This window comes from Podarcis cretensis (assembly GCF_951804945.1).
Source record: "Podarcis cretensis genome assembly, chromosome: 1".
Classification (NCBI taxonomy): Eukaryota; Metazoa; Chordata; class Lepidosauria; order Squamata; family Lacertidae; genus Podarcis; species Podarcis cretensis.
Genome location: NC_137170.1, coordinates 108,155,901 through 108,178,396, shown reverse-complemented (window position 1 = coordinate 108,178,396; position 22,496 = coordinate 108,155,901). Strand labels below are relative to the sequence as shown.

The 22,496-nt window shown below is 42.3% G+C and overlaps 1 long non-coding RNA gene and 1 pseudogene across 2 annotated transcripts; both read left to right on the top strand.

The window, feature by feature from the left end:
* The first annotated feature begins 302 nt into the window (after positions 1 to 302).
* Positions 303 to 3,690, top strand: LOC307220760. The gene is made up of 3 exons (XR_013841080.1): positions 303 to 366; positions 447 to 603; positions 3,237 to 3,690. It is a non-coding gene; the product is annotated as an uncharacterized lncRNA (long non-coding RNA).
* A 17,093-nt stretch (positions 3,691 to 20,783) lies between these two features.
* LOC307202930 (protein S100-A6-like) lies at positions 20,784 to 21,547 on the top strand (annotated as a pseudogene). The gene is made up of 2 exons (XR_013843905.1): positions 20,784 to 20,959; positions 21,323 to 21,547. The product of XR_013843905.1 is annotated as a protein S100-A6-like (transcript).
* Positions 21,548 to 22,496: the final 949 nt, after the last annotated feature.

The following is a 22,496-nucleotide window of genomic DNA, read 5'->3' as shown; positions in this document are numbered from 1 at the left end:
AAGCTTCTACTCAAACTTCTATGGTGGCATTCCTACACAAATGCCCCTGCCCCCAAACAGCCCCAGCTGGCATGGGAAACATCCAGGAGTGATGGGCGTTGAGGACTGGCAACATCTGGAGGGCCACGGGTTCCCCACCTCCGGAATCATGTGGGCAATAAGGTATCGCCAACGCCTGCCGTAGAATTTTCTTCTTCGTATGATATTTGAAAAAGAAGTCAACTTCTGAGCAGCAGACTAAGACATTCAGTGTGACTCACTGTAGCAAAGGCAGCCAGAGTGGGCTGCAGTGATTCAGAGCAGTGCATTGCTCCGTCTTTCAGCTGTTTCTGTGCATTCTGAACTTTCTGCTGGCTGTCCTTATTGGTAAGCAGAATATTCCGTGGAGGGTGTTCTTTAAAAATATATATATTTAAAAATCCCCTTTGCAAACCTATTCTTCTCAGCTGCTTCCCGTTGTCGCACCGGCCTGCTTGCGAGGGGAAAAGGCCCCCTGAATTCCTGGAAGGAGTAAACACATGGTGCTCTGATTTGCCAAAAGAGGGCAATGTTGCTGTTCTGAATCCCACTCCAGCCAGAGCCATACCTGTGTGTGTCGGGCTGGTAAGTAATAGCTGCTGTCTCTTTCTTTTGCTATGTACAAGTTTTCACATGTCTCTGTATTCTGTAGTTAATCAGGACTTTGTAACTATCTGTCCTGCCTATTAACTGCACCAACTTCTAAATTGTTTAAAGGTTAACACATTTCACTCCATGCATGAGTGGCACACATAAGCAGGGACTGCTGGCGAGGGAAGATTTTTCTTCCTGAAAGCAGAAGGCAGGCGAGGGAAAGGCTTGCATGTTGAAAATGGTTGCAGGAACCTCAGGCTGCATCCGCTTCCAGCCATGCTCAGTTAGCAAATCATTTCGGCACAGAAAATAATAACACACCTGCTTTTCTTTTAAACTATGATGTTCCTTGTAAATTTGAAGTGCACGTGGAGGCTAGTCTTTGCAAAGTTTCGCCAAATCATGGCCTGACGCAGGTTTGAGAATTTGCACTGTCTGCAGTGAAAGAAGGCAGGTTGCAAAACCAGCTCGATTATACAGCTCAGACTTTTGTTTTCTGTGCATCAGGATGGATGGGGCTTGGTAGTGTGTCAGAACCCTTTCTCTGTTGCTGTTGCCTGGGGGGCAAAAAATGTTGGGGTGGGAGGAAGGATGCATATTAATAACAGCCAGATGGTGCAAAGAGGAAAATGGCAGAAGTAAAATTAATAACATTATTATTGTGTTATTATTCTTATTTCATAATCCCTCCCCTACTTAATTTACAAAGCATTATTATTTCTCTAAATAATTTGCACTCAGCATGGATTACTGTATTGCGTTCTTTGTGGGGCTGCCCTTAAGGCTGGTTCAGAAGCTGCAGCTGATGCAGAACGCAATGAGGTTCCTGACTGAAGCAATTTACCTTGTTGACATCCTTTTTAAAGGAACTGCACTGGCTGGCAATTAGCTACTGACCGAAATTTTTATTATTGACTTCCAAAGCTGTAAACAACTTATGACCAGGCTACTTGAGGGAACACCTTCTTCCAACCAGACCAGCCTGTTCACTAAGATATTCAGATGAGACCCTCTTGGTTGTGGCACAGAGTGCAATAATCTGTCTCATAGCAACCAAGAAGGGGGCGGTGGCTTCTTTGTGGTGGCTCCTACCATGTGGAATAGTCTCCCTAATGAGGTGAGGTGAGATCCAACTATAGTAGGTTTCCGGTATATGTTAAAAGGATTTGTTTGCCCGAGCACTTTCTCAACATTGACAACATGCTGATTGTTTCCATTGACTACTCTGGTTGTTATTATACTGATACAGTGCTTTTTTTCTGGGGGGACGCAGGGGTACGCATACCCCTGAACATTTTGTGAATCTAAGGGGAGAAGAAACTCAATTTTTTAATTTTTTTAGTTTCTTCTCTAGCATGGTGAATCGTCAGTTCCGTTGCTACCCCCGATGGTGGCTTCCTTTCCTTTCCCAGTGTTTCTTGAGTCTCAGATGGAAGCGAGCGTTTAATGTGTGAAGCAGTGTGGAATGTGAATGTATGGAGTTTTACAGATGAAAGTTTGGCCTCATTGAGGGGCAGTATTTCAATATGTGTAATGTATGTTCTTTGTACTTTTGTCCATTTACTGTCTTTATTTTTCCAGATTTGAACTATAAAATGGTGATTTTCTTGAGTCAAAATGAAAGTACCCCTAAACATTTTTTAAAAAAAGAAAAAAAAGCACTGTACTGATATTTTAATGTTGTTTTTTGTGATTGTTTTATAGTCTTGCAGTAAACTGCCTTGAAATCCTCCAAACAGAAGGAGGCATAGAACTATTTTTAAAGTAAAAATAAAACAACTTTGTATGAGATGCCAAACTAAGAATTAAACACTGTTGCCCAGTTATTCTTGGGCCTCTTTCCCACTGAAAAATTTCCTGCTCTGTTCCTTTGCAATTCCACCTTATAAGCAAGAGCCTTATCTGATAACAGTACAGGGCAACTCATCAGCTCTTTATGCAGCAGAAACTACTACGTCTGGCTGCACAAGTAACAGGTGGCACTTACGGCATTTCTCTGCTGAATAATATTCAACATGTGGCTTGCCGGTTGCAATCTGACCCTAATGGGGCTCCAGGTTTTGTGAGAATTTATGAAATGTATTAATCTAACAGTTAGACTCTCCGCTCTTTCCCCTTCCTTCATCAGACCTATAGACTGCCTGTTGCATAAGAAACTGAACAGTGGGGGGTGGAGTGGGGGCGTATCATAGGTAAAGGTAAAGGTAAAGGTACCCCTGCCCGTACGGGCCAGTCTTGACAGACTCTGGGGTTGTGCGCCCATCTCACTTAAGAGGCCAGGGGCCAGCGCTGTCCGGAGACACTTCCGGGTCACGTGGCCAGCGTGACATCGCTGCTCTGGCGAGCCAGAGCCGCACACGGAAACGCCGTTTACCTTCCTGCTGGTAAGCGGTCCCTATTTATCTACTTGCACCCGGAGGTGCTTTCGAACTGCTAGGTTGGCAGGCGCTGGGACCGAGCAGCGGGAGCGCACCCCGCCGCAGGGATTCGAACCACCGACCTTTCGATCGGCAAGCCCTAGGCGCTGAGGCTTTAACCCACAGCGCCACCTGCGTCCCGGGGGCATATCATAACTGTAGCCAAATACTGGTGCTGATCACACTTCTTGTCACCTTCATTTTCAGTGTTAACGAAGCCATCTGTCTCTCCATCGCCATCAGCGTGACCTGCCAAGAAGAAGGTTAGGAGGTAGATCTTAGAAGTCTTGCTTTGGAGCCATCAGAGTGTGTTGCGAGGGACAGAGCCCCTGTCACTGTATTCCTTAAAAGTAAGCAGAAAGCCTGCATAGCCCAAAGACTGTATCATCACCTGTACTACACATGCATCACAATTTATCAAAAGAAAACTGCTGACTTCTATATGACTAGATGGGACTGGGATGGAGGTGGTGAAACATCCGCACCATGTTTACCAGAATTGTAATTTTCAATGTTACCCACAGGGCCATAAATATAAGCCCATGTCGTATTGAACGAATATATCTGCTACAGATATGTGCTGAAAACGAGATATATACACTATCACATTTTTTAACTTTGACCTCCAAGCCTTGAGGCGATGTTCAGAGTTCACAGAAAATAGTATTGATTTCTATTTTTTTTTTTTAAAAGAAAAGCCTGATATACCAGGTAGGTTAGGGGTTACTTAATTTCCCTCCCCCCTCCCACTTCTTGGGAAAGGGTTAAAACAATAACCAGCTATATTGTCTTTTTAAAAAAGATGAAAACAGTATATAGAGATAGACGGAAGTAAGTGTGCCACTTGGAACACTGCTAGATACTCTGCTGCATTGTACCCTGATTCGAAATGCATCTCTGCAGTGGATAAAAGACCCGTGGATTTAAAAGTAGTGTGTTTTAAGGCCGATATGGCAGTGTTTTTAGCATTCCCTGTTTCAATGTTTAACTAGTCCGAAACGGCTTAAATAGAATCTACTGGAATAGGAATACCCTTAAAACTCACAGAGTTATTTTAAGGGGGGGGGGGGCTTCCTTTTAAAATGCAAAACTGGGAAAACCTTATTTAACTCTGACTTAATTTGCCATCATCTTTGCTTTTCTCCCCCCCTCCCTCCCTCCACAAGCCTTGGTTCTCCAACCATCCATCTCATTTCTGCTGCTCCCTTCTCTAACAGCTGTCTGTAAATGTATGGGGGGGGGGGCACACGACGACTATGTTATTAAAAGAATAATAATCATATTGCAGGTTCCTGAAGCCAAAATTATATTTCTCTTTCTCAAATATTCATTAAAAAAAAGTATAGATTGTATTTTATTGAAGAGGAGGTCTTTAATGAATGGTATTCTTGTTTGCGTACAAGGAGCCGCTTCCCGGGCAATTCTCTGACGGTAATTGTGGTCTGAATGCAGGCTGCACAATAACGGAGTGGGCTTAATGGCTACCCTGTGGATTGAGTGCTCCAATTTTGTTATTATCGGACTACTTTTTTTAAAACGCAGAAATTAGCCAGGCCAGCAAAGAGTTAATTATGTTCCTGTGCCAGGAAACTCTCCAAGAGTGTTAATTGAGATGGAATTCTTTGTCTTTAATGCAAAGCAGAGGTTTCAAAGACCCTGGCAGATGATATCATGTACATAGTAACTGAGGATCTTTTTAAAGAGATACGAGAGCAGGGGGGAAACCCCCACACAGGCATGCTCATAACATCAAGGACATCTGAAATAAATACCATGGCATCAATTTATCTCCCTGATGGCGTAGAAGGGGGAAAAAATCAGGGCTCTGAGTGCTTGGCTCACATTCCTTTCCTCTCTTTCTTTTACCCTCACACCATGACTTGCCTACACTCTCACATCCCAGCTGATTTGATTTTTTATCTCTAACAATGTAAAAATGGGATATGGGTGTGCCCCCTTTTCATCCTCCACCCCCCACACACATTTTTGACTTGCTTCAGCTTCTTGTCAGTGGCTGAAGCAGAACTTGTTTATGAATTTATTTGGGGGGAAACGGGATCCACCTCTCATTCCATTACTCCTGTCACTGGAGCAGAATAACTTCCCATATTCCACCCCCATCTAAATCTTGCCAAAGCTTACTTCTTCTATAGTCAGACTTTGGAGGTTGGGTAGGGGTAGGGTCCCTACTCAATTTCCTTTCCTTCACTCTCACTTTCTTTTCTCCTACAGAAGTGACACAACTCTTGGACAAAATGCTCTTTTTTGAGGATCACGCTCTCCCTCTGTGCCGGCCCTTTCATTAGGCAAAATGAGGCAGCTGCTTCAAGAAGCTGAGTTGGGGTTTCAGGAAAAGGCAGCCATGTTTTTTTTAATAGCTATTTAATTTGTTTTGCCAGGGATCGGGAAAGATAGTTCTGGGATTTTCAGCCTCAGCTATGAAATACTTGGTTCAAACACTTGGACCTTTAATCTTATCATTAAAGCTATGACTAAGTGGGGGGCGGGGAGGAAATAGCTTGGCTGGTCTTGGATGGTAGGCGCTGTGACTCAAGGTTGAGGGAGAACGGCATTTGCTTTTTTGCCTCAAGCAGCAAAATGTCTTGGGCCAGCTCTGTTTCCCCTTTGTTCTGTAAACCCCCAAACCCTCCCCCAAACTTACTGGGTACAGCGAAAGAAACAGCACATGAGTGGGGAAATGTGGGAAGAATTGGGAGAATGTTATGGATGTGGTATATCTTCATTTCAGTAAGGCTTTTGGCAAATTCTCCCAGGATATTCTTGTAGAGAAGCTGGTCAAATGTGGCCTGGATGAGGTAACTGTTAGGTGGCTTTGTAGCTGGTTAACTGATTGAATCCAAAGAGTGCTTACTAATGGTTCCTTGTCATCCCCCCAAAAAAAATGGCAAAGTGGGGTGTTGCAGGATTGTCTTGGGCCTGTTGTTGTTCAACATCTTCCTAAATGACTTGGATGAAGCAATTGAGGGGATGTTCATCCAATTTGCAGATGACACCAAACTGGGAGAGGTAACTAATGCCACAAAAGACAAAATCAGGATTCAAGATGACCTTAACAAATTGGAGAGCAGGGTCAAAACGAAGGAAATGAATTTCAGTAGGGACAAATGTATGATGAGGGATGCCTGACTTGCCAGTAGTACATGTGAAAAGTATCTAGGAGTCTTAGTAGACCACAAGCTTAACATGAGTCAACAGTGTGATGCAGCAGTAAAAAAAAGTGAATGCTATTCTAGGCTGCATCAACAGAACTATAGTGTTGAGATGGAGGGAAGTCATTGTACTGCTCTGTTCTGCCTTGGTCAGACTACACCTAGAAAACTGTGTCACGTTCTGGGTGCCACAATTTAGGAAGGATATTGACAAGCTGGAATGTGCAGAGGAAGGCAACCAAAGGTCTGGAAACCAGCCTTATGAGGAATGGTTGGGGGAGTTGCATATGTTTAGCATGATGAAGAGAAGATTGAGAGGAGATATGATAAAAGGTAAAAGGTACCCCTGCCCGTACAGGCCAGTCTTGACAGACTCTGGGGTTGTGCGCCCATCTCACTTAAGAGGCCAGGGGCCAGCGCTGTCCGGAGACACTTCCGGGTCACGTGGCCAGCGTGACATCGCTGCTCTGGCGAGCCAGAGCCGCACACGGAAACACCGTTTACCTTCCCGCTGGTAAGCGGTCCCTATTTATCTACTTGCACCCGGAGGTGCTTTCGAACTGCTAGGTTGGCAGGCGCTGGGACCGAGCAGCGGGAGCGCACCCCGCCGCAGGGATTCGAACCGCCGACCTTTCGATCGGCAAGCCCTAGGCGCTGAGGCTTTAACCCAGAGATATGATAGCCATCATCAAATATCTAAAGAGCTGTCACACAGAAGATGGAGCAAGCTTGTTTTCTCCTACTCCAGAGTCTAGGACCCAAACCAAAGGCTTCAAGTTACAAGGAAGAAGATTCTGACTAAACATTAGGAAGAATTTTCTGATGGTAAGAGCTGATTAACAGCGGAATGGTTTCTCTGAAGGCGGTGGGCTCTCCTTCCTTGGAGGTTTTAAAGCATAGGTTGGATGGCCATCTGTCATGGATGCTTGCGTTGACATTCCTGCATTGCCAGGGGTTGGACTAGATGACCCTCAGGGCCCCTTCCAACTCTACAATTCTATGATTCTTCTATGAAGAGAGAATATGAGCTTGTATTTCACAGGAGGAAGATACTGAGATTAGAAGAAGGGTTGTGGTAGGCCACAAAGGTGGCTTCTGGGAAGCACAGGAAAAGTGGGGCTGGTGACCAGGTGAGAGAAAGTTGTAGCAACGGAGAGAGAGAGGAACAGCATCCAGCACAGTGCTTCAGGCGGCAATATGGGATGGTTGAAGAAAGTCAGGTGCTTCTAAGTAACTATGCAAATCACCTTAGTCTGCAATGATTTTTAAAAAGCCATTTTTAATGAAGCATTACAGTAATTATGCATTTAAACACACCAAATCTGGTCCCAACTGTGCTTCCTAAGCCCTTGATTACCATTCCTTCCTAAAAGTGTATTAGATACTGAAAAGCAGTAGAAACCATATTGTTACTTTTCAGCAATTAGCTAGGCCTTACCCGCCTTTGCATCTTTAGTGGGAGATCCTGATTAGAACAAAAAAAAGGTTCCGTTTTCTTGTGGCGAAACGTCTTGAAAGGTTTGTTTTGCCACCAACGCGTACAGAAAAGGTAAAGGGAGGAAATGCAGGAGGAATTGGAAGGAAGGTGTGTGAGTGACAGGTCTGGAATGGGAAAGCTCCTCAAACAAAGGGAAAGGGCTGTAGCTCTGTGGAAAAGCACTTTCTTCGTGTGCAAAAGGTCCCAGGATCAAATCCTGATATCTCCAGGCAGGGCTGGAAAGAACTCCTGCTTGATAGTACAGTAGTAGGCTATCTGACTTTCAGAAGAAGATGTTTCTGAAGATGTTCAGGGAAGTTTTTAATGTTTGATGTTGTATTATGTTTCATTTTGTTGGAAACCACACAGAGTGGCTGGGGGAACCCAGTCAGATGGGTGGCATAAAAGAAGAAGAAGAAGAAGAAGAAGAAGAAGAAGAAGAAGAAGAAGAAGAAGAAGCAGAAGAAGCAGCTTCCTATCTTCCCATCTTCCCATTTCCTCTTCCTCCCCAGGCTATTATCTTTTATGCTATATTGTAAAACATAACAATTTAACAGAGCTTATTTGAAAAGATAGTACATTTGCACACTCAAAAACATTACACTGGCAAAATGGACAAATCCTCTTTGAATATAAGTTTAAACATCTCCACTCATTTCTTTATGACAGAAATGTAAGCTGAAATAAAATAAGTTAAGGGGAATTTCCGGATCTCTGACATCAGTTCTTCCAGTCCTTTCCACCACATGTAGTTCCCACCATGTTACTAACACAAGAGGAAAAGGGGGATTTGGCAAGGAGCAGGGAAGCTTGTGTAGAGAGTGCACCAGATGTAATTTATCAAGGTATTTCATTTCTCTTATACCATGCCTTTCCTCCAATGAGCACAAGGCACAATGGAATTCAGTACATACATTGGTGCATTTGGAATTCCAGGCGTTACCAGTGCAAAATGAAAGCCAGGAATGATGGAGGAGTGGCAACCATGTGACAAACATAAAATAAGCCCAACTGCAGAGTTGAAACACCCACTGGTAAGTAAAAATCAGGTCAGGCATCTGTGGCCAACCTCCCACTGAACCTCGCATCCAGGAGTCAGAAATCCTTGTCAATCTACTGCAAATTACCCAAAGGCATGGCCAGCACTCACTTCTGGCGGCCTATCGTGAAGAAGGGTGGGTTGGGCCTGTCCCATCTGATGCCCACAGAGCTGGCCACATCCTGACACAGTTTAACTTGCCGTAAATCAGGAAGCTCGGTGTCCTTCCAAGATTAGGGCATTTGATCTCCTCTCCTGCTGATAAGTAGCTGGTAGATTGAGTCGAGCTGGAGCTAATTAAGGCTTTCTCCGAGACTTTCCAGGGCTTTCTCTAAAACTTTTAGCTTAAACTTTGTGATTATAATAATTAAGAAAAGATACCAAGTGATAAAATACTAGAACTGGTAAAAGCTAATAAAAAGCTGATAATACTAATAAAAACTAATAAAAACCGCACAACTGACACGGAGCTCAAATCGATGTTTCCTCTAGTGACACCATCTTGGGATCTCCCCTTGATTTGTTTTTGATGTTTGTGTGTGATGCCAATAAAAGGTTTGATGATGATGAATTTAACTAGCCAGCCCCACAATGCTAAAATGAGTTGAGGAGCCCGTTGACACTGCTTCTTCTTCTTCCTCTTCATCATCATCATCATCATCATCATCATCATTATATTTGTGCACCAGCTTTCCATGGTTCAAATCATGCTCAAGGCAGCTTGCAACATGAAAAGATTTACATCATTACAAACATAACAAAACAATAAATAAAATGCATCAAAACGTACACAACCAAACTGAACCATTTCCAGATAAATCACAGTAAGATCTTAAACTATTCACCCAAGCTTCAGGTTCCCCATCCTGTCAGTGTGCAGGGTACATATGTGACACTTTCCAGTACGGGTGTTCTAGGAGTAGGAGAGGAGATGAAGAAGAGGAACAGGCATAAGGAAACAGGCAAGCTGATATACTCAGTCAAACTTCTGTGTTGAGGAGAGATGGGAAGTCCAGTTTGGAAGGGAAAGCACTTTCATACATTTTAAAACCCCATGCCTTAAGCACATTTCAGTTTAAGTGTGGACTGCTGGGCATCGCTGAGTGGGATTTAATTTTAATCACCCTCACCATCGCTGCAATGATTTAGTCTTGGAATACCAACATGACTGGATCCCCAGGTATGATAACATTTATTATTTGGCACTGCTGTATAGGGAGGAAGGGAACGCAGGTAAATCTCTCAGCCCAGAGGGTTCTGCTCTGACTTCCTGCCCTATCCGATCGAAAACCTCAAGTACTGAACTTGGAGACAGTCTCAGATCTGAGGGCAGTCTAGTTGACTAACTCAGGCAGCATTCGAATGAGTCAAGTACCTCTACATTCTGAAGTGCGCAATGCACCATATCCTGCTTGGGAAGACGGCAGAACTTCTCAAAGTTAGTAATGACACCCAAACTCAAAATTAGCCTGTTCATAAGTTAGATCAAATAGTTTTGTAGTTCTCTAACATATAACAAACCCTAACTTTGATCCAGTGAACCTTTAATATTTTCACAATTTAATTTAGGGTTGTTGTGTTGGGGTTTTCTTGCATTGCTAAAAATCAACATTTTTTGCACATCCTCAGGTGTTGCTTTCTGTAACCCTTAACTTTCCCATCTGCAGTGCCCATGAGTGGAATGATTTTACTGTAACCCTTTCATTGCTCTTTGCCAAAGGGACCAGTCATTTAAAAATTCTTTGATCTGCATCTCCCTGTTCTTCTGCTTGCACCTCAGCCGCTGCCTCTGCCTGCACTGCCTCCACGTCACTTGACTGTAGCAATCAAAGCGCTTGTGAAAATAGCCAGTCGCTGCATGACTTTGTAATGTACGGGGGTTGGAATACAATGTCATGTTACTCACCATGTTCCCAAGCTGGAATTGATATTGCACATGCACAAAAATTCGGCAAGGTAGAGTTTGGTCAGGTCAGGATAAGGATTTGTGGCTGGGGTTCCTCAACCTGGCTTCAAATATTGAGTATTCTGTGCAACTTGGTACCTTCTAAAATGTGTATTTATTCCCACCTGACCAGCAAAAGCTGGACATGGGCAGCCAGACTGGTGATAAACTACATTTGACTTGCCAGATTCTTTGGCTTGATTAGATCATTGTTACATCACTGGTGAGAATTATGAAAAACTATTAGGGTATTTACATAGTACCTACAATGTGCATAGCGCTTTACAAAGCACAAGAAGAGAAGTCCCTGCCCTGAGGAGCTTACAGTGAGACATTCAACATGAGAGTGACAACATAGGACGTACGGATCAATAGAAGAATATGTATTCATTGTTGTTACAGGAGCTTTGACTTACAGCACATGGCTTAAACATTTTTACTCAGAACTGCGTCACAGTTAAGTAGGACTTATTATTTAATAGGAGTATTCAAGATTGCATCCTTAGTTACAGTGAGGTGCAGGGTGCTAAGGGGTTATGTATGCCAAAGGCTTAACAGAAAATGTTCATCAGCCTGAAACAAAAAACCAGCTATTCTTTGCATTGGGGTAGAGAAGACAGGTTTGATAGGGGGCTACTGTGACAAAATCTTGACAGTTCTTTGTTTTAATGCATACTTGGTTTATATTTAAATCCGGTTATACCGATGAAGCTTTAAGTATCATTTATATTTCTAATGATCAAGTGCAGGTTAACAATGTTTTAAGCTATAAAGTCACATTCTCTTAACCTCGCGTAAATAGTGTATAAAGAAAGATAAGTGGAACAAATTTAAACAAATTGTGAACTTCAACCTGGTGTTTTATATTGCAAACAGTGCTCTTTGAAGAGAAGAAATGAAAACGGCAGAATGACCATTTTCCCTTTCACTGAAATTCCTAATGTATTGTTCCAGGATAACATGAAATGTAAGTCAGGGGTGGGTGGGTGTTTGATGATTGCAATGACAGTGCCACATGAATGCATTTGGCTAAAATCTGCATTAAATTGTACACCCTTTCCCAATCCTATCAAGGATTTGAAAACCATAATAAACAGTGATGTTTGCCCCTACAGTGCTAGGCCCCTACCTTGCCCAGGGCCAGCAAGGTGAAGCCCATTCACCGGCAAAGGAGTGGGAAAAGCCTGAGAAGGCAAAGCACACTTCAAAGACCCACAGTGGTGATACTTCTCTTGGATCTACCATAAGTGTATTTAGGGATCCTTAAGGGTTCTGTGACTCCTTTTTTATATACTTTGTACTTGGTTTGTGTGATGAATACAGTTAATTGAAAGGCTTTTCTTGCTCTTGAAAAAGTAAAGGGGGTATACTTTTTTCTTCATAAAGATTGGGGCGAAATTCCAATTTGGCACCGTTCTGTTCATTGCAACATTCTAGGAACGTGATGACCCCGTTGCCCCAAGTCTTGAAGACATTTACTTGCAAGTGGATCCAGCTCTTAACTCCTAGAAAAGGCTTTAATGTTCACTTTGAACCAAGATGTCATCTCTACATACTGCTATTTTTTTTTCCAGTTGGAAAGAGATTTGATTGGCATTCACTTTTTAGCTAGGAAATGAAATTTAGTAGTAATAAATAATAGTAGTAGTAAATTTTAATAGTAAAAGGGTGCTCTTTCATTTCCAGCACTGGGGCTGGAAGAAGGGATTAGACACAAGTCCAACATGGGTTCTGTTAAAATCAATGGCCCATCTAACATCAATTCCGTTGGGGAGAATCTTTTGAATCTGGACAGAATTACTTATATGATACTGTCATTTAAAAAGAAAAAAGGTATAGGACCCCTGACAGTTAAGTCCAGTCACGAATGACTCTGGGGTTGCGGCGCTCATCTCACGTCCGAGGGAGCTGACGTTTGTCCGCAGACAGTTTTTCCGGGTCAGAAGCATGACTAAGTCGCTTCTGGTGAAACCAGAACAGCGCACAGAAATGCCGTTTACCTTCCAGCCGGAGTGGGACCTATTTATCTACTTGCACTTTGACGTGCTTTTGAACTGCTAGGTTGGCAGGAGCAGGGACCGAGCAACGAGAGCCAGTGTGGTGTAGTGGTTAAGAGCGGTAGTCTTGTAATCTGGGGAACCGGGTTTGCGTCTCCGCTCCTCCACATGCAGCTGCTGAGTGACCTTGGGCCAGTCACACTTCCCTGAAGTCTCTCAGCCCCACTCACCTCACAGAGTGTTTGTTGTGGGGGAGGAAGGGAAAGGAGAATGTTAGCCGCTTTGAGACTCCTTAAAGGGAGTGAAAGGCGGGATATCAAATCCAAACTCCTCTTCTTCTTCTTCACCACCCGCGTCCCTTACTGTCACTTACAATCATATTAACGATTTTGATCTTCTGTTGTTATTTTTCAAGATGGTCTTCGATTCAGTCCCCCAGGCCTCTAGCTAAAAAAAGGGATCTGATGGTGAAATCACACTTTATGAACTCTTCCAGCATTTGTTGCTTTCACTAAAAGCAGTCATGGGGCCCCTGTTTGCAACAGAACTGGGAGAGGGATGTTTAATCCCCACCTTGCACCATTTCCCCAACTTCGCTCCCTGCTGCCACTGCTATTAGCTACAGAGGAGGTGTTGTAGCAGCTTCAGGGAATCAGGGAAGTCAGAGTTGAGAGGGCTACAGCTCCCTCACCTGAGAGTCATGAGTGATCAAATTTGAAGAATTCCTCTCCACTGCTTTTAATTAAAATATAGTAAGGAGATATACCACATTATGTGAACTTTGACCCTCAGGCAGCAGTGCTATAAAATATTACTACTGCCAGTTGAGCAGACAGTACTAAGCTAAATGGACCCTTGGTTTGATTCTGATGCCATCAGTATAGTTTTGAACTTAAGGGTGTGTTTTTTTGCTCAAATGTGTATCACGTTACATTTATTTATGCTGAACAGTAGTTGCCATTTTGTTGCCCGCTCCTGCGAAGCTTACTCAAGTGTCTTAGGTGAAAGACACAAGCTTTTTGAAAGTCCAAGTATACAATTTCTACCAGAACACTCCTGTCCCTTGTTGACATCCTTGTTAACACTCTCAAAGAAGGTTAGTGAAACAGAGCTTTCCTTTGTCAAAGCCATGCTGATTCTTCTTGAGGAAGGCTCCTCATGCTTGATCGTTTTAGAGTTTAATAATGCTTTTCATCCTAGAACTTCTTCTCATGTCACCTCCACTTGACTGAGTTCTTCACACTTGCTCCTTTGAAAAGTTGGTTCAGGCGTGGATATCTCTCCTGTGTCTTTCTCAGTGAAGACATACAAACGCAAATCATTCAGAAGAAGAAGAAGAGTTTGGACCTGAAGAGTTCAGCACCTCTGAAAGCTCCATTTCCTCCTTTTATCGCAGCTTTCATTTCATCAGCTATTGGAAACACAGTATTTGGGACCATATTTAAGATAATATTTAAGATTTTTATTGTCGGTCTTTAATGTTCTAGCAATATGCTCCTAAACTGACATTTGCTTTGCCGGATTTTGTTATCCTTTGGGCAAAACTTCTCAGGTTTTTAAAAAACCATTTCCTTGCTCCTTCACCATGCTGGCATTTGCTTGGTAGGCACATCGCCAAAAAAAAGAGGACAGTAGAGGACACAACTTTGCACAACAGATGTGTGGATGTCCTGATGACGAAAAGTGATGCCAAAAGCAGTCCCATAGAAATTGACACTAGATATTTTTTTTTTGGTGAAATGGGTCGTTGAATTCTGGGAGCCATTCATCAAGATGTGGTCCTTTAAATCAATTCACCCTGGTTTTGTAAGAGAAACACACATGTTGAAGCTGTCTTCCACGTGCATAGCTAATATCAATGCAAACTGCATTTGGATGTGCAATGCATCCACATCACAATGCTCATATGTATTCTACTGAATTGGCTTGATAAATCTTTTGATGCAGGTAGAAGAGCAACATTCCCATTCAAGGCAATTAGTTTGTGATGCACAACTAGAGCTGGATTTCAGGCCGGTGACTCTAGGATGTTAGTTTTTATGCTGTCTGTTGAAACCCCTTCCCACTCTGTATATAACAAACACTGTTGTAATTATGAACTTATTTTTCTATGATTTGGGCATCGTATTAGCACTAGGGCTCTACACACACACACACACACACACACACAATAGATGATAGATGATAGATGATAGATAGATAGATAGATAGATAGATAGATAGATAGATAGATGATAGATAGATAGATGATAGAGTGTGTGTGTATAGTATGTATGTATGTATGTATGTATGTATGTATATAGTGAAATGTAGAAAGAGATGGCCAGTTTTTCTTGAGTTCAGATTTTCTTGAGTTCAGATTTCAAGCAAGTGAACTTAATCCCAGTGTTCTCAGCTTCTCCTTGTGCCAGTCACAATTTCTAATTAGCTTTCCCAATGGAGGAAGAAGATGGATTATATTTTAATATCCAGAGACTAAAATTAGTTTATATTTTAGCAAGTTAGCACTTCTTAGCAGTTGATTTACTCTTGAAGCTGCAAAATCTGCGAGCTTTGCAATTAATCATGCGTTGGTCATTTTCTTTCAAAAAATGTTCATTTTGTCTGTCTGGATCATAATAGGGGAAAACATGTAATTTATGCAGTTTAGAAATTATAGCCTTGTGTTTAACTATGTCATAATATATTTTCTCACCCGTTCATTGTTCTTAACATGATAAAAGAATACAATTTTCCAGAGATTCATTTAATCACCCTCCTTTAAAGAGAACATTCAATGGGTAGCTATAATTTAAGCATTAAAACAATTAGATATTTATAAATATCTAATTATTTTAGTTTTTTATGTGTTGTACATTTTAGCGTGTGAACACTACCCTTTTAAAAATGTGTGCATGCATCCATGTTTACAGGTTTAAAATAGTTTTTATCCAGACAAAGAGGCACCATGCTACAGGTGTTAAAAGTCAAAAACATAATTGCCGAATTTTAAAATCACAGTGAATATGCTGAAAATTTACTTGCTATCCAAGAGTAAATCATGGTTTTTAGCACACTCTAGCCAACCTCTACCAAAATATTAACCTGTAGACTGTTTGACATGCAAGAATAGTATATTAAAATGCTGGCTGCATACTGATCACTCACTATGCTGTGGCAGCAAATCAATTAGGCTACCAATTGTGTTCATTAGAACTCATTTAAATCTCAATTAAAAAGTTAATTAAAAGTAAGAGTGAAGAGGAAATCATGTCTAACATTCATATTAAATCCAAATCACCAAATTTATTTCAAATCCAAATCAACAATCAGGGTTGCCATTTAAAAAAAAAAAAAGAGGGGAGGAAACATGTTAATCCAATATATTTGTTTTGTAAATGGTTGTCTGAAATTTGCTTTTCTGGGTAGTCTTTGTTGTATTAAAACCCTGCTTTTTTCAGGCAGCAAGTATGAATACTGTCCTAACACACGTTTCCATTGCCCACAAACCTCCGCAGCACATTTGGGCTGCAATCTTATATATACACATGTACTTAAGAGTTCAATGGGACTTCCTTCTATGTAGAATTGGGATTGCACTGTCAGTTTCTTATCCAGAGTCTTACATGTTCTCCCTTTACTCATCCCATAATTCCATTTCCATTCACCATAGTGGAGGTAACATATCTATGCATTTGTAAAGCTACTCTGTGTGAATGTTCTTGTGCTCGGGGATGTCCATGCTTGAATGTTTAAGCAAATGTGCACACAGAAACTTAAATGTCCTTTAACAAGTTGACTAATGAATTACGCTGTGAGACTACTACAGATCACTCTGCTGCTTGCTTCTGTCCAACTGGCACGTACTTATTTAGACATATATACTCTGTCCTTTAAAATAATCCCCCCAGGAGCCTTATATCATTAAAAAAAGAACATTTTTGTAAAACAACAACAACCCACAATTCAATATGGGACGAAACATATAAAAACACATCAGCATAATAACAAATGCAAGAGTTAGCAAGCAGAAAATAATTTGATAATTAAAAAGTCTAGAGAAATAAAAATGCCTTAAAGCAGAGAGTGGGGGGACCTGGTGGGGGCTTCATACTTGCAAACTTTCAAAGAAAATAGATACAGACATGGTAGAATACTAAGCACAAGCCAATATGTCAAGAACATAAGACAAGCCCTGGCCCAGACCCAAAGGCCTATCTACTTTAGCATCCTGTTTCCCATAGCGGCCAGGCAGATTACTATAGGAAGCCCATAAGCAGGAGAAATGGGTAGGGCTGGGCAAATCGGACCATTTTGGTTTCACTCAGTTTCTTTGTTCCCCTCCCCATATTTGTTTATATTTCCACATCAGTATGGATTATTGTTATTGTTATTATTTTAAATGCCCTGTGAAAATTCACCAACATTTTCGTGTGAATTTCTCTTGATAGACATATTTGGCATGCAATTTTCCCTAATAGACACATTTTTGCAAAGCAGTTTCTGGATGTTGTGTATGCATTTTTTAAAACAACAACATCTCTCTCTCTCTCTCTCTCTCTCTCTCTCTCTCTATATATATATATATATATATATATATTCATTTCTATGCAAACTTTATCCCCATAGATGCATTTTTGAACATATTACACAGCTGGAGAACTGCATTGCAAAATTTGGAGAAGTTTTGAAAGATGGCTGCAATTTGGTTCACACATTGTTTCAAAAATTGCAAGTGGAGGAGGTTAACCTTTAAACACAACATGAATTGAATTTATCCTCCATCCCTACAAGAGGGAGAAAGCCCTTTCCTCCTGTTGCTTCCCCCAAACTGATAAACAGCCTCTGCTCCTAGGAGGTTGTATAGAGCCGTCATGCCTGGTAGCCATATCCACTACGAATCAATCTAATTCTCTTTTAAAGACATCTAAAATGGTGGCTGTACCCATCTCTTGGCCAAGGCATCTAAAATGGTTGTTGTCCCCACCTCTTCTGCCAGCAAATGCCACAAGTAAGCTTTGTACTGCTGTGTTGCCGAGTGGTGCAAATCTGTCCAACTCCAATTACTTGAAGGAATTCATTTCCCACCAGTTTGTACCCAGTTTTCCCCCTCTCTCCTTTATGTGCACCCTTATTTGGACTTCATTGGCATCTGTTCAGCCCAGTTAGGAATTTAAAAGAGCTAGGCAGCCCAAGCTCTGAACTGCAGCAATCCTAGGTGGTTATTACGTCGCTTTGCAGCTTGCTGCGTGATGCAAATGACAGCGGAATTATGATATAGTAAGGACGATATATCTGTTCCCATTTATAAGCTCTTTTTATGTGCTGAAGAACTTGGGGCTTCCTTTCCCTTTGTTTCCTCAAGGCCCAATAAAAGAGGCCCCCGAGGTGGCTGTGAGACTCTCCCTGACAAGGCACGGAAAGCATCCGACTAATTTTATATGCAGTTCTTGGCACTGAGGTCTGGGCAGAGGTGGGTTGGGTCCACCCATACTTCAGTCTCATTAATCATTTGGCTCTCTCCCTCTCTCTGCACCCCCCCCTTTCACCACTGCTCCCACCCCCACCCCACCCCTTGCAGCATCTTCTGGAGGAACCCTTCTCTTTATTCATTCAGACAACCCTTTGGATTAAACAGAGCCAGCTAAATGTCAAACCAAATCTGAGTCTTGATGCAGATAATCATTTCAATAATATTTCTCCATTTGTGCCCAAACACCCAGGGAATAAAGCTTTTCTGCTGTCAGGTAGTGTAAGACTGCAGTTGGTGTAAATGCTTGACATTGAGCCAGATGGCTTAGCCGTGCTTCAAACATATGTTCAACAAGCAGGCTTGCACACATTGGAATTTTATTATTTTGAACTGGTGAGGCATGCATATTTATTTACTTGACCCTTTCCGGTGTCACTTTGGTTTTAAAACAATCAGTTATAAAGCTCCCCCAAGCAGCAGGGTAGGCCTGGCTTATAAGCCCCTGTCAGCTTTGCAGTGCATTCTGCAGGAAAAGCATTTCCCTTTTAAGGCTTCCATTTATCTATTTTAAGAAAAGGGGGAAGTCCAGACTTTTTCTTCTTTTTAATATTTCCCTAGTGCTTGCAGTACACACATGTGCCTATTCAAAACAAAGCAAAACCAAGAATTCTAATTCTTAAATACATAAAGCTTATTAATTTAATCCCGATCCCTTCACCTCACACTTTTCTCTTCTGTTAACTTTAACATCCATGGCTGGATGTTCCAAAGGTCTGTTTCTGCACATGAAAAATGACTTTTCCTCACAACAGAGCTTAATGCAAGACGCCCTCAGAGACTCAGTTGTATGTGTGGAGCGTATAGCTTGGGCAAATGATGTAGAACAGCCCAAATGACATTCATACACAAACACACAATTTATTGCATTCTTGCGGCACAAGGCCTGTCACAAGATCATTGCTTTTCTGATCCAGACATTTGGGTGTGTCACCCTGCTGATCCTCTGCCAAACAGCTGAGAGGAACTTGCATGAGATATCAAGTCTACACAGCTGCATTTCCCCTGAATTTGTGCATTGTCCTAAAAAATCTGGATATTTTAGAAACTGCCTTATTCACTAGGAACCACACACACACACACACACACACACACACACACACACACACACACCAAAATTAAGACCTGAAGATACAACATGCACATATGATAGGCATAGGCAAACTCGACGCTCCAGATGTTTTGGGACTACAACTCCCATCATCCCTGACCACTGGTCCTGTTAGCTAGGGATGATGGGAGTTGTAGTCCCAAAACATCTGGAGGGCCGAGTTTGCCTAGGCCTGACATAAGATCTAAAACAGAATGAAATCAAGAACGGGATAAAAACAAAAATAAATCCAGAGAAATGCAGTAGGGATTGAGATCAATACGACAAATCTAAAATATACTACCAGTAATAATAATTGAAAGGGAAAAGCCTGGGAATCAGCTGTTGGTGAAATGATCACTAGATGAGCCCTAGGGAGTAGGTTCCATAATAAAGGGGCCAACACTGAAAAGGTAGCCACCTGATGAACATTATTTAACAGGGATATTTGGAGGAATACCCAAGAGGAAACAGTCCTTCAGAAAACCTGGCCACAAACTGTTTAGGACTTTAAAGGTTAATACCAGGACTTAAATTTGACCTTGCAAATGGACCGGGAGCCAGCACAGATGGCAAAGCAGTTGCATGATATGATTGATCCAGCCAGTACCTCACATCAAACTTCTGCTACAAACAGGCCAAACCCTACGCCAAAGGATAAATGGACATAAATCTGACATCAGGAATCACAAGACAGAGAAACCAGTAGAAGAACACTTAAGTCTCCCAGGACATTCTGTACTAGATCTCAAAGTAGTTGTCTTATTACAAAAGAATTTCAGAAATAGACTGGAAAGAGAAGTTGCTGAATTGGAACTTATTCCCAAACTTAAAACCAGGGAGAGCCCTGGTCTGAATAGAGACATTGGATTCTTATCTCATTATACATGATAAAGCTATTTTTTGCCATCTCACCCTTTGCTTTCTCCTGTAAGACCAACTGCAGTCGTTAACAGTCGTCAACAGGTTTACCACACCTATCAGCCGATCACCCATTCCCACCACCCTCCTGAGTAATACCCCTCCCCACTCTCTCACTATATATAAGGGTCTGGTGACTTCTGTTTCAGTGTATCTGAAGAAGTGTGCATGCACACGAAAGCTCATACCAAGAACAAACTTAGTTGGTCTCTAAGGTGCTACTGGAAGCACCTTACACAGCTACCTACCTGTAACTTCTGCTACCCCTGTTTTGGACCATTTTCAAAGACAGTCCCACCGTAAAGCAAACAGAAGTTAGCAGAGTGTAGATAATTGTAGCTCGGCTATCTCTGGCCGTATATGGTCTTGGGTGATATAAGTTGGTAGAAGGAGGTCTGATCCACTGAGGCATCCGTGCCTGGATCCAAAACACACAGCATACTAGCCCAGTGTTTTAGGAGAAGTGCAACTTCCGCAAAGACAGGTCAACCCCCATTCAGCTGAACAGGTAACCAAGCACTTGTCTGGACTGAAGCTCCGCTTATTGGCCTTCACCCAGTCCTTTTGTATGGCCAGGCACTGATTCAGAGCACCAAGTGCCTCACTTAGATTTGATGAGGAGAGACCACTTTCCCCATCGTTTCCTGTCACTCAGTACTGGACCATGTCGCTTCTGATCTCTCACCATGGCAGCATCTCTTGACCAAGCTATTGGCCTGCTGGTTGTCACCTTCCACAAATACGCCGGCAAGGATGGCGATAAGAACACCCTAAGCAAGAAGGTGGTGCTGGAGGAGACTCTTGAGAGTCCCATGGACTGCAAGAAGATCAAACCTCTCCATTCTTAAGGAAATCAGCCCTGAGTGCTCACTGGAAGGACAGATTGTAAAGCTGAGGCTCCAGTACTTTGGCCACCTCATGAGAAGAGAAGACTGCCTGGAAAAGACCCTGATGTTGGGAAAGATAGAGGGCACAAGGAGAAGGGGACGGCAGAGGACGAGATGGTTGGACGGTGTTCTCGAAGCTACAAACATGAGTCTGACCAAACTGCGGGAGACAGTGGAAGACAGAAGTGCCTGGCGTGCTCTGGTCCATGGGGTCACAAAGAGTCGCACACGACTAAACGACTAAAACAAAGCAAGAAGGAATTGAAGGCGCTGATCCAGAAGGAGCTCACCATTGGTCAGAAACTGCAGGACTCAGAGATACAGGCATGAATGAAAGATCTGGACCGCAATAGGGACCAAGTGGTGAACTTCCAGGAATACGTCACTTTCTTGGGTGCCCTGGTAATGATTTACAACGAAGCTTTGAGTTCATAAATGTACACCTCGGTGGGTTGAGGTTTTGTGGTTCAGGATTATACCTCTGTATGTCCAATAAAATTTAAGTTTTAAAAGATTTGATGAGGAGAGCTGGAGCTGTGTGTCAGCCAAATACTGGGGCCACCTCAGTGCACATCTCCAGATAACCTCTCGCACTGGTTTCATGTAGAGATTCTCCACATAATGGCTCATGAGGGTGGGTGGGAAGAAAATCCTAAATGATCAAGAAATCCTCCCGCTCATGGAGAACCTCTGGAGAGAGGAAGTGGAGAGGATAACAATTACCCCTTCACTTCCAGCAGAACCGCCTACCTTCAAGCAACAGCAAAGGTGTCAGAAATTTATTCATTGCCTTGTTCTTCAAGGCTCAGCCCATAAAAATGGAGCCTACCATGGGCAGAAGGTTGCCGGTACAAGGTGGTACAGCTGGTACGTACACAGATATCAGAGGGAAACGTGTTGGGTGGGGGTTTGGGTTGAAAGGCCAGACCCACCCCCCACCCCCGGTACTAATCAATAAGCTGAGTGATAACCTATGCAAGCATTCTGCAGAAGGGGGAAATATGAATTCCATGAAAGAAATTATTTATTGCTAATAATTCAGCCAGTTTCTAATTTGGACATTACTTCTTATTGACTATTTTATTGCTCATTTAAAATATTTCATCATATAACCATCAATCACACGTATGCTAAATTATTTCCTCTGGAGCAGCATTTCAGCAGAATTAGAATAAAAGGTGCAGATATGGGCTCCTAAATACTGCATTTGTGGAACATGTACCCTATTAACGCACACTTACCAGCGAATCTCCAATATGGCTCAGTCTTCTCTCTGTGTAATAGTCCTACAATATTATAAAAAGCCATTCTTTATAAATAAAGTTTTTTTAAGTGCCATTGGGATGTAGGCAGGATCATTTCTATTTTGGGTGGGGGGGTATATTCAACTGCATCTTATTCAATCTCAAAACCTTAAAGGTAGGGGCTGGGG